At 38.2% G+C, this 16,134-nt stretch overlaps 1 long non-coding RNA gene across 6 annotated transcripts in view; it reads left to right on the top strand.

The window, feature by feature from the left end:
• The window catches only part of LOC104911140 (uncharacterized), a 42,265-nt gene extending 27,879 nt beyond the window's left edge, over positions 1 to 14,386 (top strand). For 5 of the 6 annotated variants that reach the window (XR_014883574.1, XR_014883573.1, XR_014883575.1 and 2 more), the window contains one exon: positions 674 to 14,386. This is a non-coding gene — a long non-coding RNA (uncharacterized LOC104911140). The remainder of the gene's footprint in view (positions 1 to 673) is intronic. The other variant, XR_014883578.1, reaches the window with a different exon arrangement.
• Positions 14,387 to 16,134: the final 1,748 nt, after the last annotated feature.

Below are 16,134 nucleotides of genomic sequence, written 5' to 3'. Positions count from 1 at the left end.
TCGTGTGGGTTTCGTGTCTATCACTAAAGTAATGAACTGCTGTGTACAGATATGTAAAGCAGAGCAAGAAAGAAAAGGCAGTAATGAAAGATCTGCCAAGTAACAATCTTGTGAAAATGTTAAGTGCAGCATTAAGAAACAGAGTTTCTTTCGCTTTCAGCATTACTTTAAACTATGCTGGAAACCTCTTTGAGCACCAGTCTTACTGCAGCTCTTAGATTTCTCCTCCTCATAACTAGCATCTTAATCCCAACCATTAATGTACACTCGACCCAAGACCAGTCTATCTGCAACATACGCATCCCGGTCAGCTGCCGCTGTTGGGATCAGTTGGGTTATTCATGGAAGTGTTCCTGATCCTATGCAGCATATGCACATCAGACACATTTTCCCTCTGAGACTGAGCATATTTATATCTATTTTCAAAGTTCTATTGAATTGTTTTTTATTAAGGCTGAAAATATTGCTGCCTTAAAAGCCTCTAGAACTTATGTATAATATATTAAAAAATGCACTTAGTGAATAATTTTGTGAGAAATGGCTAAGGTCTGAGACAAAGAACAACTAGTTGCTACTGTTTGCTTTTCATATACAGATGTAACTTGTGGGTATTTATAGAAGTACACCTGCCTCCAGACTATCGACATACTGCTTGTAAATATTTTACTTTTAGGGTGACTGGCACAGGCTGCCCTGAAAAGCTGCAGTGTCTTTATCCTTCAAAACTGACCAGATACATCCCTGATCAACCTGTCCCAGCTGGCCTTGCTCAAAGCCGAGAATCTGTACCAGAAGTTCTCCAAAGATCCCATCCGTCCTCAATCTTTGGGTGCTTCTAAGAGTGAGGAGAGCTAAGTACAGGTTTCTTTTTCATTGAGGTGAGCCTTACTGGTGTAGCGAGGCAGATGGTGACTACTCTTTTTCAAAGGTGTAAAGAACATCATTCCAGAGTTTGAATTAAGGGAGAGGCCAAGCACTTGCAAGGGTGCTCCATTTATAGGGTCTTTGCAGTCAAAAGAGAGAGAGAGTTTGAAAGTCATAATGAAAGTAAATTAAAGGGCCCACAAGAGGGCACTTAGGAGACAAAGGTTTTTTTTTTTCCAAAAAAGGGTCACAGAATGGAGTGCCTGGGAGGATACAGTAATGATGCGGTTTCACATTACAGCAATAATTCACTCACAGGACCAAGTTTAGAATAACCTCACTGTCACATATTTTAATTAGCAGCAAAGGTTCTTGTTATGCTGGCAGTAAAGGGGAGAAGCCTATTCCTCTTCCCCTGTCTTGTCCAGTTCTTTCCTATTGGCTGCAGCCATGAGCTAGATAATCTAATTGAAACAGAATATTGAACTGCCACAACAAAACTATTGTTACTCTGTTAGTGCAGTTCAGTGACTTGGACACATCCTGAGGATATTCAGTTGCTAGAGCCAGTGCAAGTGAGGGGAAGGGGAAACACAGCTGTGCGAGGTGAAAGAGGCAAGATCATCCACTTTGGCCACACGCTCAATTGGAACCAAGTGAAATATATTAGACATGAAAAAGAAAATGTTATCTGAAGTACTCTTGATTACAAGTGAGTGCCTGGTATGATTTGGCAGCGTGGCTGCAGTGCTGCTGCACACCCTACAGCAGTGTGCTCTGCTCCACACTGCAACAGTACCCTACTCACATTGGAGCTTCTTTGAAAACCCCAGGCAGGAAAAGTTTTAGAAACTACATTCAACCTGTTGCGAATTTCAACCTCGCCTTACAAAAATCCATCCCATAACTAAAAACACTCGTGTATGAGTCTAATACAAGTCAATGACAGAAGGCTATCAATATCTCCAAAATGTGTCTCAAAATCGTGGCACCATACAGCACTTACTCACCAGAACCTGCACTGACAGGCAAAGCAACAGCTCTTAAAACTGTACTTGAATTCTAGTATTAATTATGCTTTTTAACAGTATGCAGAGCATATTTTAAGGGATCTCTTACGTGAGCCTCTCTAGAGGCATATTATTGTGAAACTGATGATACAGTGAAGAAATACCACGATTTTCTTCTTTGGCAGACTAACCTTATTACCCTTATTTCTAGCACTATAATAGTAACAGAAACAAATAAAAATAATAAGCAAAAAAACAACCATCGCAATTCAGTGACCTCCTACTAAACTAAGCTGAAAATCCTTCAGAGGTCTCACCTACTAAACAGATATTTTTACATACTTAGAAGCTTTCTGAGTTACACTGCAGCCTGACCATGTGAGACAGGAAAGCCATTCCAGACATTTGAAGGTATTCTCCTGAAATGCATACATTGAAAATGAGTGGTAAATAATATCTTCCAAAACTAAGTACAATCACACTCAGGACACATTTAAGAAAAGTGTATTTGCAGACAGTGTGGTGGGACCCTAAGTAAAACAAATATGTACTACTTGCTAAGTAAATCAAATATGTACTACTTGGCTGCATGTAACCATTGTACTCAAAGCTGTAAGACAACCGTATTTACTGAGTGGTGAAAAGAACAATCTACAGAAGGATTTCCAATTAGCTCCCTGAGAACTCTCTAGTTGACCAACCTACAAAGAGAAATTAAAAAATATCTGATAAAAAATTGTGGAAAATGCTGTGCTACATGTAGTTAGATAATATCTATTTAACTAAATCAGACAGTGTTCTGTAAAAAGCTTAAACAGTCATGGACATCAGAAGATCAGAATGTTTCCTGCTCTAAAATATTATAGGATTTTCAGCAACTCACAGTTTCAAAATATGTCAACTGATACTGTGGGCTGCAAAGCCAAAAACACATTTATATGTAAGTTGCTCTGAAAGTAATGCCTCCTACTTATTTCCATTTAAACTACAACAGAGCACAACACTGTTTGATAGAGCAAATTCTCAGCTACAGAACACTACAGTCACCACCACTAGCTATGCATTTTCATCAGTGATAAACAAGCCTGCATGTTGTGCTTGTAAACATTTGTACCAGCAGAGTTGATCCGCTGCACCACGCACCACTTAATTAATGCACTGTTTGGTCTCCATAAATGTTCAGCAAGTGTCCATGGATGTCAGTGGATGTCATTTTTTCTGCATGACAAAGTTCAGTGACACCCCTTCACTTCATACACACTTCCATGTTAGACACCACTTTGTCAGACTGCCCCTTTGTTGCCACCTGTCACACAGCAACAACATGTCATGGAATAGTGGTGGGAAGGTTCAACCTCTACTGCCATAGCACCAACATCCACTTCTGATATTGTGGACGAACACCATAAAATAAGAGGCATTACTTTGAGAAGAGCCCCCATACATTTCAAAGGTAGTGTATCTTTCATTTATGTCTTAAGGGTCAGCCTGCTTAGAAATTTGTAACAGTTAGTGGAAGTATCGATTGTGATTCCCTATTCCATGAGATCATTGTTTGTCAAATAAGAAGAATGTAAATAAATTTTAAAAATCCCTAATATTGGAATACACACACATGCACACGCACACGTCTTCAAAAAAGTTTACATATTCACAGAGACACAGCTTCAAATGAAAATGAGACCTGAGCCTTCAACATAATATTCTGTATTTCGTGAAACTGCTGTCATATCAAAAAGTAAGACTATTTTTGTTGGGAGAAAAACATCTGCATTACTACTCAAGTTAATGTCACCTTAAAGTTAGTGATACCTGAAATCTGAGTGCAGTCTAAGAACAGCACTGAAAGTAAAAGGATACCATGCTCCCAGAACAAGTCTATTTGCCAGCTATGACAAACTTAGAAAGGTCAGCTGGCTGGAAAAATGCTTTCTTAGTAGTTGTCAAACTTGACAAGCTTGTTTGTGGTATGCAATTCTAGGGCCTAAAGATCTTGTCTCAGAAGCTGTAAACATAAAGAACACAGAGTTATGTCAATGGGAATCGAAGGAAATTTGTTGTGATGACAATTCAAAATCTGCAATGGTTTGGAAATAAGGCTGAAAGTGCCAAATAGAGCCCCTGTAGAGCTCCTTTATGAAAGAATAAGGATCATATCCAAGGTGGAAATAAAGTGAGGCAGCTGTTTTCTTTAGCACTCCCATCCACCAGATTGTCAAGTATCAGGATGTTGTTATCAGGAGCTATCTGGAAGAGGCAGATTATAGAGCCACAGGTTTTGAAAATGAAGGACCAAAGCTGCAATACATGGCTGAGCTTTCTGCTGTTAAAGAATAAAAAAATGTTTGCTTTCATAAAATGTAAGTATTCTAATACATTATTGTTAGCCCAAGCATAAATTGATAATCCTACTGCTTTGATTTCAGAGAGAAATCAGAACTAATAAATAAACTAATCAGAAAGGTGCTCTTAGTACCAATGTATTGCCTACATATGAGCTACACATTAAAAAATTTGTGTTTGAATAAGAAAAAATCAAGTTAACTATAGTTAACGTTAATTAACAGAAGATACAAGAGAAATAGTATTACCGATATCAATTTGTTGTTACTTGTGTGAAACTGATTAGCATGTTTTACTGAGGCAAAGCAGTGTACCCAATGTCCTAGAAAAAGCAAATGAATAACAGAAATACATTTGTACAAGTTATGAGTTTGATAAAAGCATATTTGTGCTGCAATATTACACATTTTAAACATGGAACTAAAGTCTGCTTAATAATATCTTAATGTCATCTGTTCTAAATAGAGAATGACACACCCTAAGAAAATGATAGAGTACAGCTGGTTACAAGTATTGTAAGGGAAGGCATGACAAATAATTCTACATAGGCAAGGTGTTTGTTTCAGATCATTTGACTTTGGGAATGCATAACTGTATTCAGGGATACCACGTGCAGTTCTGATCTTCAATACTTGTTAGAAAAGAGTCTATGCCATGCTACATTTAAATAAAAATTGTTAAACAGATCCACTTTCTATCCTTTGGTAAGAAGGGGCTCTCATCAATGTGCTTAATACGGTAATGCAAATAAGCTAAATTGCAATTAACACTTACCTGCTAGTGCACACTCACACATTCTAGGAGAGTGCACTCCTTTATATTGGTAGAAAGGAATATTTCTGAGCACAGAGAAAGACAAACTTATTTTCTATGTGCTTCCATGGGCTTTGACCCAAAGATCCCTTGGCTCAAGGCAGCTGACAGCTCAATATTTTCCTCTGGAATGTAAGCATCTCAGAAGATGCCCATCTTGCCTGGGATGTCAGTGTGAAAGCCGCATTGAAAGCAAAGGTTATCTGTTCCTGTAGTGAACCTGGGTTTATATATTCAGTCACAAGAAGAAAAGATTGAAAAGATTTACAATCAAGTGTAACAATAAGTGGAGTTCAATCTTTGTCGTTATGAAAGGCCAGCAGAGATTGATTGGGAACAGCCAGCTCTTTCACAAAGAGTATGCACTGTGATTGTGTTTCAGCAAATAAAGAATTGCATGACATTCCCTTTCCAGGGTGCAAGAGGTTTGATCAGCTGCCTGGAAGGATGCCAGGGTACTGAAAGAAATAGCTTAAAAACAAAGTCAGTAATTAAAAAGTCTAACAATAAGATTGTAGGTGGAAAAAAACAAGAGTGTGGCATTCCTTGAAGCACAAGCTGAGGTGGAACACTTAAAGGTCTATTTCAGGGACATGTAAAACAGTGACAGAAGTTAAAGTATTTAGCTGTGTCACTGGATTTGGAGTCCTTGAGTTAATTATCAAGAAGAGTTTCAATTTAATTCATACACTCTAGTTATCTGGACAATGCTATTCTTCAGAAAAGCTACTTTAAAAAATATTCAAGTAGTGTTTTTTGTAAGCCCCTGGGAAAGCATTCACCCAACTTCACCTCAAGTAAGAACTCATTCTATAGTATAATGGCTCTTGTACAAATTTGGATGCACTCTCATTACTTCAAAAGCCAAACTGGACAATTACTTCAGTTCTCCATAGCTGACTTCCTCAGTAAAAAAACTACTGAGACAGTTTTTCCACAAATTTTATCAACTTTGACTTTTTAAGTCTTAAGTCCCCAATACACTTCCTCTACAAATTTCTTCCCTTTTAGCAAGGCAGCGATCTACCTGGTTAGCTAGTAGATATAAAAAATAAATATGGAAGATTCTTAAATAACTTAATTATCACATCTGGTCTTTCAGAAATCACCTCCTTTTCACTGATGGCATATGCTAACAGAGAACAGTCTGTTGTGGAGTAAATTCTGTAGAAGTCTGGGTGAGTGACATCTATTAGATAATATATTTTGCACACTACCCAGATTACGGTCCGGGTCACTCATTTGCTTCTGGGCTATTTTTGTTCTGTCTTTTAAGTATCTTTTTTTTTCTGATGTGCTGGGTATCACTGGGCCGGAACACTGAATCTCTGGAAAACTGGATTCCCAAGTTCATGTCTGAAAGCCATCAGACACTATGGTTGCACATACATGCAATGTCCTCGGGCTGCCAATGCACGATTCACACAGCTGAGACCTCTCCCACACTTTCCAGCTGCTAGGCCTATATCTCTTGTACATGCAGCACAACAGTCTTTTTTAGGCTGTGAACATGTGAGGTGCTGCTGGATGACTTGTTTTACAGCCTGGGCATGTTCCATGAGGGCTCACAGGAACAGCACTTGCAGGATCAATCCCAGCTGCAGCTTTTAGGCTGAACCTTTGCTTTATCATGTGAGCCAAGATGACCTTTTCCCATCATATGACTTAGCAAATTGATTTGTCACCGGGGGAAGGGAGACAGTGGAAGAAATACATACCTATTTAAGAGAGCTATTGGAGATGATGATAAGAGGTGCATGCAGCAACAGTCTTTCTTTCCTGGAATATACTCTTGATGAGTATATTCAGAAGGAAATTTAATTTGGAAAGTCATTCTGAATACAGATTACCTTAATAATAAGGGCACAATTTACAGTAATTGAAAAGACTGTGTTTGTCATCAGCTTTAGCAGCTATGGCTCTCTCTTAAAGTGTTAGCAGTGCCCACACACAGTGGCAAAGTGCTTTGTGGATGAATGGTTGGTCTCAGGCTGTATTTCTTGAGCAAGCAATTCGAAAACACAGTGTAGGAGAGGATTCTTTGAAAGCAGACAAATTTCTAATCTATATCAAAAGCTCTGTAATTAAAGTGAAACACCAAGTAGTTTTGATGGTTTAGTGTACAAGACTATTGTATACTACTACTGTCTTGTTTTGTTTATCTGGGCAGCATGGATTTATCCTTGGAGGCTGGTAAATAAAATAAAAACCAAATGCTGCATTTCGCACCTAGACAAAGCTCCCTGTTAAGGTCATGGGTGACATCTGACTAAATTCAGAAAGCAAGATCAGGACTTCCTTCTCTGTGCTTACTTTAACATCTTGTGAGGAGTTTGTTGCAGCTGTTTTCAGCTCTATGCCTTGCTCTTTAGCAATTTTAATGGTTTCAACATTTTTTACACGTCTTTTTTACATGTTTTTCACATGATTAGTGTTTAAAGTTCTGAGGCTCTTGTTCTAACAGATTCAGCTGCTGTACTAATTACCATAGTTCTTGAGCACGCTAGAGATATCAGTACAATTAATATCTGTCACGTACACTTAATCCTGGGGGAAAGTGAAAGGAAGAAAGGTTATACTGAAAACAGCTGGCATTTCTGCAACATAAAATAATGCCTCTGCTTTCATAAGCAGCATGCCAGAGTGAGCTAGCCTAGCCAGTGGCTGGGCTGGGCAGGAAGAGTTCTGGGCACTTGTATTTTTGACACAATTTCCTAATCCTTAAGAGATGGGAAACAGAGCTTAAGTAGTTTCCAAGCGTTTCAAAATATACATGTAAATAGTGATACATCAGATACAGAGCCAACATCTCGTCTCTTCTCTTTCTAGATGAAACAACTTCTAGAGTAACTTACTTGCTGGAAAGCAAGTATGATTTCAAGTGATTCCTACCTTTCAAGTTTGATAAGTACTTAAAGTAACAGAAATGTAGATGAGAATTTAGAAATATTACAGTTAAATAAGGGAGCAGGATTGGAAGAAACAGTAAGATACCAATTTTTCTAATACAACTATCTCAAAGGAACAAGAATTTGATCATACAAGCCTCTGGTGTAGTCAGAAATACCATCTTTTTTCCAAACAGGTCTCCTTTGGGATGGCAGTCCCTGGAGTTGGCAAGCCAACAAAACAGACAAAAGAGTCAGATCTTGTTGCACCTGTCCAAATTTCCCCTGACCCCTGCATCCCATTCACGCTGATTACTGTGCTGTCTCTGGCACTCCTTAGACCCATCTGTGAGTTATTTTCCTGCCAGACTGTATTAAAATCTTTCACAGATTCCTGCTGTAGCAGTGAAATACATTAACTGATGTAGGAGTCTGATGAGCATTGCATCAGAAAGGAATAAGGATCAGGAGTGGAAAGAGAGAAGTACAGAAGAGAGGAGAGTGGAGCAGGAATGATGAGGAGCAAAACTTCTTACTTTTGGCTGCAGTGATGCATCTCAGCAGGAGCAGCACTTGCAATTTGATAGTCTTTCTCTCAAGTACAGCAGCACTAGAATCTGAAACACTCATATTTTCAAAAGACATTTTCACTTCTCTTTTCAGCATATGTTTTTTTCTCTTTGGAATTTGCCAGTATGACTTAATAAAAGTCGATCAATTAAGACCTACATGAAAATCAAGGAGAAATGTTTCATTTTGGATTTAACCAAATGCTTTGTTCAATACAAAATATCTTCTAGTATTTCTTATTTTACCCAGAAACTTCTGCATTTGCCAATTAAAATTTTAAAACCATCTCTTTTGGCAAAAGCAAACAAAAAAGAATTCTTTTTTTTTTTTTCTTCTATTTTTATTTTTTTCCAAATGGGATTGATTCTGTGAGAATACGTGGCTTCATTTAAGTAACTGTCTTCATTAATGCCGATAAGATTTAATGTGAATAGATTTATTTACATGGTTTTGATTGTAAAGTTCAGTACTGATAAATGGAGTAAAAAAGGAAAAGAAGGATTTATTTAGGGGACAGGGGGAGGGGAAATCATAGAGTCATAGAATCATAAAGGTTGGAAAAGACCACCAAGGTCACCTACTCCAACTAATAGAGGAGAGAGGGAGAAAAAAAACACAAATTTAAGTCATGAGTATGACTATCTAACTTAGAAGCACTTTCTGTCTCTGTTCCAGTTTTAGGTTAAATATTGATTAGAATCAGCATTAGAACTTGGGTCTTACATTTCTTTAGCAATGTTTGCTTAAGAAAAATTATTAACTCAAAGTAAAATGTAAACAAGAATGACTAAAAGGCTTTAACCCATCCTGACTGGCTGACAGCCTGCTGCCTAACATTCTGAGAGATGTAGATTTAAAGTTAGATTTCAGGCCAATATTTGACAGGAGATCTGCAGCAATTTCAAATTTCCAGGTCCCAGCTGAATGCTCTGTCCAGTTTCAAGTTTCTATTGAGATGAGACCCAAGAATATGCCCATGTGCTGCTTCGTGAGGAATCCCAGGAGACTGCAATAGGTCCTTAATCAAGAAACCATGATCCCACAGCATCCATCAGCAAGTCGGCTGTAATGCAACCTGAATAGCTCTGTTAGCCTTCTCTATAAACAAGAGTAATAGTGGCTTACCTTGCAGATGAATATGTTGGTTGTGGTATGCTTGGATATTATGGCAATTAGACTAGTATTTTAAATAATCAGTGCAGAGGGACAGATGGAAGTAAAGCCAGTGCAGGATTGACAAATGTCACGAAAATGAAAAAGATGTAAAGAAAGGTTTGAACTTAAAAGTGTTTTTTTCTTTTTCTTTTTTTTTCCAACTGCTACTTGAAGTTTGATTAACTGTGGAAGAGGTAGATATTTTATATCAGTCTGACTACATCAAAAGTTAAAGAAATGTCTGAGTTGGAATTCAGATAACAAAGTATTCTGGAGCAAGACAAAAGCTACTAAACAAAATATGCAGCCTTGTCCAAAAATAAATAAATAAATAAATAAATTACAAACCCCTAATAACACTGAGGTGATGTGTATTAAAATCTTTCTCTATTTAATACAACTACAATAATGGTGCATAAATGTACCATGTCATTTGAGCCGTCTGGTAGCCTTCTGTGTGCATATCGAAAATGTGCACAATGGCAAGCCTCATTTACTGAACTATAATGCAAAGATATGTAAGAAGAATTAGTAAATAAGGTAATAATTTTATTTTTGAGATACGGAAAACCAAGCAAACTTACAGAAAAGGAACAGATGCTATCCTTGACTAAGCATGAGCCATAGTACACATTCTTAGTTTTATAGTCTATGGATCACAACACAATATTAGTTGAGAAGGTACTGCTACTCACTTTTTACCTGAATTTAATTTGTTGGTATAGTTGCATATGTCTGAAGGCTAAGGAATACTTTATCACGTAATTCAGAGTTTAAATACAGTATTCTTCAAACAGTGTTGAATAATTTGATTACAGTTTTGCTGGCAGGAGGCTGTATCTGCCCTTTCCTACACAGTGTCCTCTTCTTCCCTAGAGGACTTGTTTTAGTATATTTAATGCTTCCGTAATATCTGAGCAATCAACAGGATAAGAGCAAGCTGTCATTTGTTCAATTTTGGCCTTGGTGTGTAATGATCGTTTGTTTGATGGCTACTTCATTCTGAAATATTATAATTTAAATGTGGGTTCAAATTCTTACCTTCCCTTCCCTCTTGCTGCCTTATTTCTTACAGTCTGAAGTTGTCTTGCTTATTAATGGAGACCAAAATTTCATACTTTTTTATTTCATCTCTCACATAGAAATGAGGAAATACAGAAAAAGGAAAATAATGTGTGGAAAAGAACTGATTCAGCTCATCAGAATTCTGAATTTAGTTTACATGAGGTTGAAAACATTCTCCAGCTTTACATACCGAGGTCCTTAATGAGGCAGTTTTGTCAAAGTGAAATTTCAAAAATAGAATGTTCCAATATGGTGTCTTTAAAATCTGTCTACTCTTTGTGTATGCTAAACTCATCAACGGCTTTTCTAAAATAGCTACCATTTTGTAGCAAATGAAGCACAGACAATTGAACGTGTCAACGCCACTCATGTGGAGTCATACTAAGATTCATTTATTTTTGTTAGACACCCAGACTAGTAGCTAATCCACTGAAGTGCATTTGTAGTCATGCTGCATGTAGTGCATACCTCTCTCAAAGACCTCAGTTCTGCTCTTAGACAGGTTGTTTGCTGGATGGTTGTCAGTAAGGACTGCAGTGACCCAGAAGAATTGGTAATCAGAAGTGTCAAGCTTCTCACTATCCCTGCAAAAGTCATGAAAAATTACCTTTGGCTGGTACCATTTCCAAATTTGCCCTTGTTTAATGTACCGTTCTTCAAGAAAGTCCTACTTTGGCAGAGGAAAAGAACGATGTGAAATACCATGTGTCTTCTTTAGGGTGATACAGAGAACCAGCTCAGTAAATGATGGACAAAAACAAAAGCTAAAGGATCTTTTTACAGGATCTTCAGGACCTTCACTGCTTCTAAATGACAGATTCTAACCCTTGGTGCCGAGCTGAGGGTGTGTTTTAGTTTGGGACCTCCTTGTTCCACACTTCTTAAATTCTGGCTGTGAAAGTGTGTATAGAAACAAATGTTTCTGCCTAATGTAACGCAAACACCTATGCCCTGGACGGAGATCTATGCAACATTAATATCCACGGACTGGTGGAGAAACAAATGTTTTTTCAACTGAGTAGCAAAATGGCAACATCTGAAATCTTAAACAATACAGTCTGGATCAGCTTTGTGCACTGAATAACTAAAAGATATGGTTTTATTATACCCTTACTTCTAAGCAGGATGCTGGGGAAGGAGTTGCTTTTATAGTTTCACCAGAGTATGAGAGGAAAAAAAATGACTGCAAAGGAACTGGGTTGGAGAGTGTTGTGTTAAAGACTTAATACCCACTTCGGTGCTACAGGTTCTATCATGTTTCAAAGGACTTGTAAGACCATTGGCCGCAACAACAAGAACTTTCACAACTTGTTTATAGAATAACATTCTGTATTGGAGCAACAGATTAGAGATTCTTCTGAATTGCCAATGATAAATACACTGCCTACAGAGAAAGTGTAAATGCCAATAATGTGAATAAAAGAGCTGTCAAAAAACATGTTAAACTATGGAATAACTCTATAGAGATTTCTAAGTTTGCTGGGGGAGGCACTTGGTATAACTTGGTTTAAGGATCTGAATCTTACCCAAGAGGCATCCCTGCAGAGAGAGGGAGAGGCTCAGCCCATTGACTAGTCCCAGAAGTCAGCTTTGTCCTCCTCATTTGTCTGCAAAGGTATCTTCCCCAAAATTCCTTCCCTCTTAGGCGATTTTTATCTTACTTTCAGGTGAAGTTTGAGTGTTTCTAATCATACCTATCTTTGTTATGATTGGTGCAACAGAAAATTGAAAAGTTGCTAACTCAGGATGATTACTATGCAGTTTATCAGTTCCATAATAACAAGTTCCCATGCCCATGATCTTATCGTATCTTATCTCTTTCTCTGGCTGGAGAGTTTTACACCTTGGTCCACCCTCTGTGCTGTATCTCAGAGTCAGCATACCCCATTGCTGTCAACAATTGAAGAGTTGCAGGTCTTAGGTTGCATAGGGAACTACATGGAACAGACTTCTAGTATATTCACTGCATTCCATCCTGGAAGTTTTTCTTCTTCTAAGCGGGGGGTATTCCAATAAGTTATTTGCAATAATTACTCCAAATAATCCACCCTGTGACTACAGTCACTCAAGTTTCTCAATATTTAGAAGGAACTGGGAAAGTCACACATGGTGTTATTATGAGAATTAGAGCTCAGGGGACTCTTTTTATGGGATAAGATGATTAGCTCATAGCCAGAGTAGTTAGCAGGACAGTGTTGGGCATAATGATGAGGCCAGAGGAGTAGGTTGGAGAGTTCACCATAACATGGATTTATATGGTTGTCACTACCACAGAGCCATCAAAATCATACCATATAAGCTCAATAAGCTTCACTCTGCTAGATGATGTTGTTTCTCAGAATATACATGAGGTTGTCTCCTTAACATATGGTGCCATTTCAAAAGTTACACCACGGCAGGTATCTGAGTAGGAGGAAACAGCGAAGAAAAGAGGCTATATGCAAGGATATCTGTACAGGCCATGCTTCTTTAGGAGTTTTCCACATGCCTGTCAGTGCATATATTGAAATTGGGAATGAGATATGTTGTGATGTAGTTCGTTACCAAGTGGAGAAGTTAAGAGCTTCTCTCATTCTGTAATCTTTCAGGTAGATGTGGGAAGTCTTTTCTTAAAAGACAAATCCGACTTTGCAAATTGTGTACAGTGCAAGGAATAATGAGGTTTTACCCTAAGCAAACCACACACTTTCCCTCTCACTAATGGTTAGGACAGTTTCTGAAGCAGGGTTCTTGCTCCTGACTGGAGGTGTAAACCCATAAATTCCTAGGAGGCATCTGGCAAGGATTGTGTGGCAAGGATGGCACATGGACAAGGCGGCATGGTCCATGAGGACATTTGCATAATTTGCTGGTCTTATATGACTAAAATGTGATGTGTGTTCCGTTCTTTCTCCCAGATGTTTTCCTAAAGGAAGAGATTGTTTGGAGAGATTGTCTCCTGTGCCTTCTTTTTTTTAAAGTGATGAATATTGTGCTGTATCAGTGGCTATGCAGAATACATGCTTATACTATCCTTTAAAATAATTTATAGATCAATACAGACTGTTAAAAACAGATCGGAAAGCAATCATGTATAACAGACTGACTTTAAACCAATGGCCACAATGAAAAAGCTTTGTTATTTAAGGTCTTGGAACTTATTTTCCTGACCCTTTATAGAATGGCATCAGTAAATTGGAGGTGGAAGTCTGTTTCCTATTACTGAACCACTGAGCCAGCTAGTCTCTTGACCTTATTTGGATTTGCACCAATGGCATAGAAATAAATTGTTCTGAATTCCAATAATGATTCATTAAGCCAATATTTCATGACTTCAGCTGGATCTATACCAATGCCATACAATCAAATAGCTGTGTCCCACTGCTGATCCAGCTAGTAAAATCTAAATAAAAATAATAAGAGTTAAGAAAATAAATTTACAGAGCCACCATGAAAACAACAACAACCGCAAACCAAACACAACAAAACCTAAAACTATGGAACCAGTTGGTCTGACAATAAAATTGTAGAAATATTGAACACGTACTCTAACTATTGACTGTCCTGTTCTGATAACTATCAGTGAGTTGGTAAAACATCCTTTCTCACACTGTGATCAAAAGAACAAAATGGCATCTTCCTTTAATCACACGAATCTGTTTTTTCTTCATCAAGATTCTAAACATAACTAAAGTTTGTGTTGTACATCAAAATTGTTTCACCCAAATGAGTCACTGAAATATGCCACAGCTAGTATTTATGATAAATAAGAAAGCCTACTGTGTCAGCTAGTAGACATGGAACAAACATGGCTGAAATAGCTTAATGAAAGGGCAATCCTTTATTAATGGACAGATATTGATAATTAACAACAGGCAGACAGAGCAATGTAAAACATTTCCTGAGAGGTTAGGAAATTGAGCTGTAATTTATGCTGGCATGACCAGGGCAAAATGTGACTCCCAGCTGCATATTGACTTTGATGACAAAAACTTGTTTTTCTCTAGACAGTCAACATGAACTTTGGTACGGACTGCCAGCACATTTCCCAGAATGTCTGCCTGTAGCAAAAAGACTTTCTCTCACAAACTTGTTTGCCATTCTGATGAAAACTTGATGGCAGAAAGCCATCCTCTTACAACCTTCTCTTGAGCTACTATGGATCTGCCTTTATATTAAGTCTAATTTATGAGAACTTTCATATCCCAACATTAAAACCCCCCTTGTATTGATTTCAGCCTCTTCTAGGCTTAGTCTTTTAAAATGTTGTAATCTTACACTATTTCATCACACTAACACAAACCTCTCTATGTTTCCATACAAAGAAATCCCACACAAATCCCACAGGAAGTGCTAATACTAACGTTGCCAATGAAATCTTAATTCTGCCCCTCCCTACTGTCCACAAGAGCAACACATCAATCACTTACACAGGGAAACTGAGTTGTCTGAATAAGCACTACTGCCTTTAGTGTGGGGTGTGAAATCCTCTGCGGGAAGCTATGAAGTGTCACGCTTCCTGCTTGTACTTCAGATAATTTCAGATGTATTAGAGAAAAAAAATCTTTTTGCTTTGTCTACAGTGAAATATTCAACACAGCTACCAAACCCACGAGGGAACAGAAGTACGAGCACCAGCGATGCAAAATCTTCAGAAGTCATGCTGTTTTGGGTTCAGGCTTACACCCACCCACATATGTTGTATTATACCATTGCATAACCAGAGATCTCAGCAGCCTGAATTCTCAGTCTCTGTGGCTGCACACTGCAATTGCTGTGCCAATATGAAAATAGTGGTATCATATGCTGATGCACCATCCCGTCAAAGTGCTACTAGCATGGCTTTCCCTGAGACACAGGGTATTTCTTCAGGCCTTCATTTCTCCACTAGAAATCCACCCAAAAAAATGATATGCTAAAGAGGAAATTTCCGAAAACGTTTGTTAATGGCTGCGTAAATTACAAATGCTGTCAGTAATTGCTTGTTAGTACAGAACCAAAAGGAGGATAATCCCCAGTCTGCTATTACAAAGGTAGTACTGAAATCACACCAACAACATATGAAAATATAAAACTCAGCTGAAGTCAGAGGGTTTGAACTTTGATTGTGGGTAATCGGCTGCATAGCATTATTGTTAACTGTGGAAGACATCTGACTGCATATCTGTGCTTGCAGAAACCAAACATGCTGAAAGTAAAGCATGACTTTATCCACAGGGGGTGTGATGGAAGTTCTCGGAGCAGAGGGGAAGAACTGAGGGGAGAGATGAGAGGGGCCATCGCAGTGCTCTGAGTCGCCTCGCAGTGACCGGGGGCCTACAAAGCTGCATAGGAACTTTTCTCCTCTGCTCTATTTCACGTCACCTAGAGCAAAGGCAAACCCTGTTTTCCTTTCTCACTATCGGAGAGCTCAAGAATCAAACTGTTAAACCTGCGTAATGAGAAGA

The sequence above is a fragment of the Meleagris gallopavo genome, chromosome 5, assembly GCF_905368555.1.
Source record: "Meleagris gallopavo chromosome 5, MGAL_WU_HG_1.1, whole genome shotgun sequence".
In the NCBI taxonomy this organism is placed as follows: Eukaryota; Metazoa; Chordata; class Aves; order Galliformes; family Phasianidae; genus Meleagris; species Meleagris gallopavo.
Note: the sequence above shows the minus strand (reverse complement) of the source record. Positions and strands in the feature narration are given on the sequence as shown.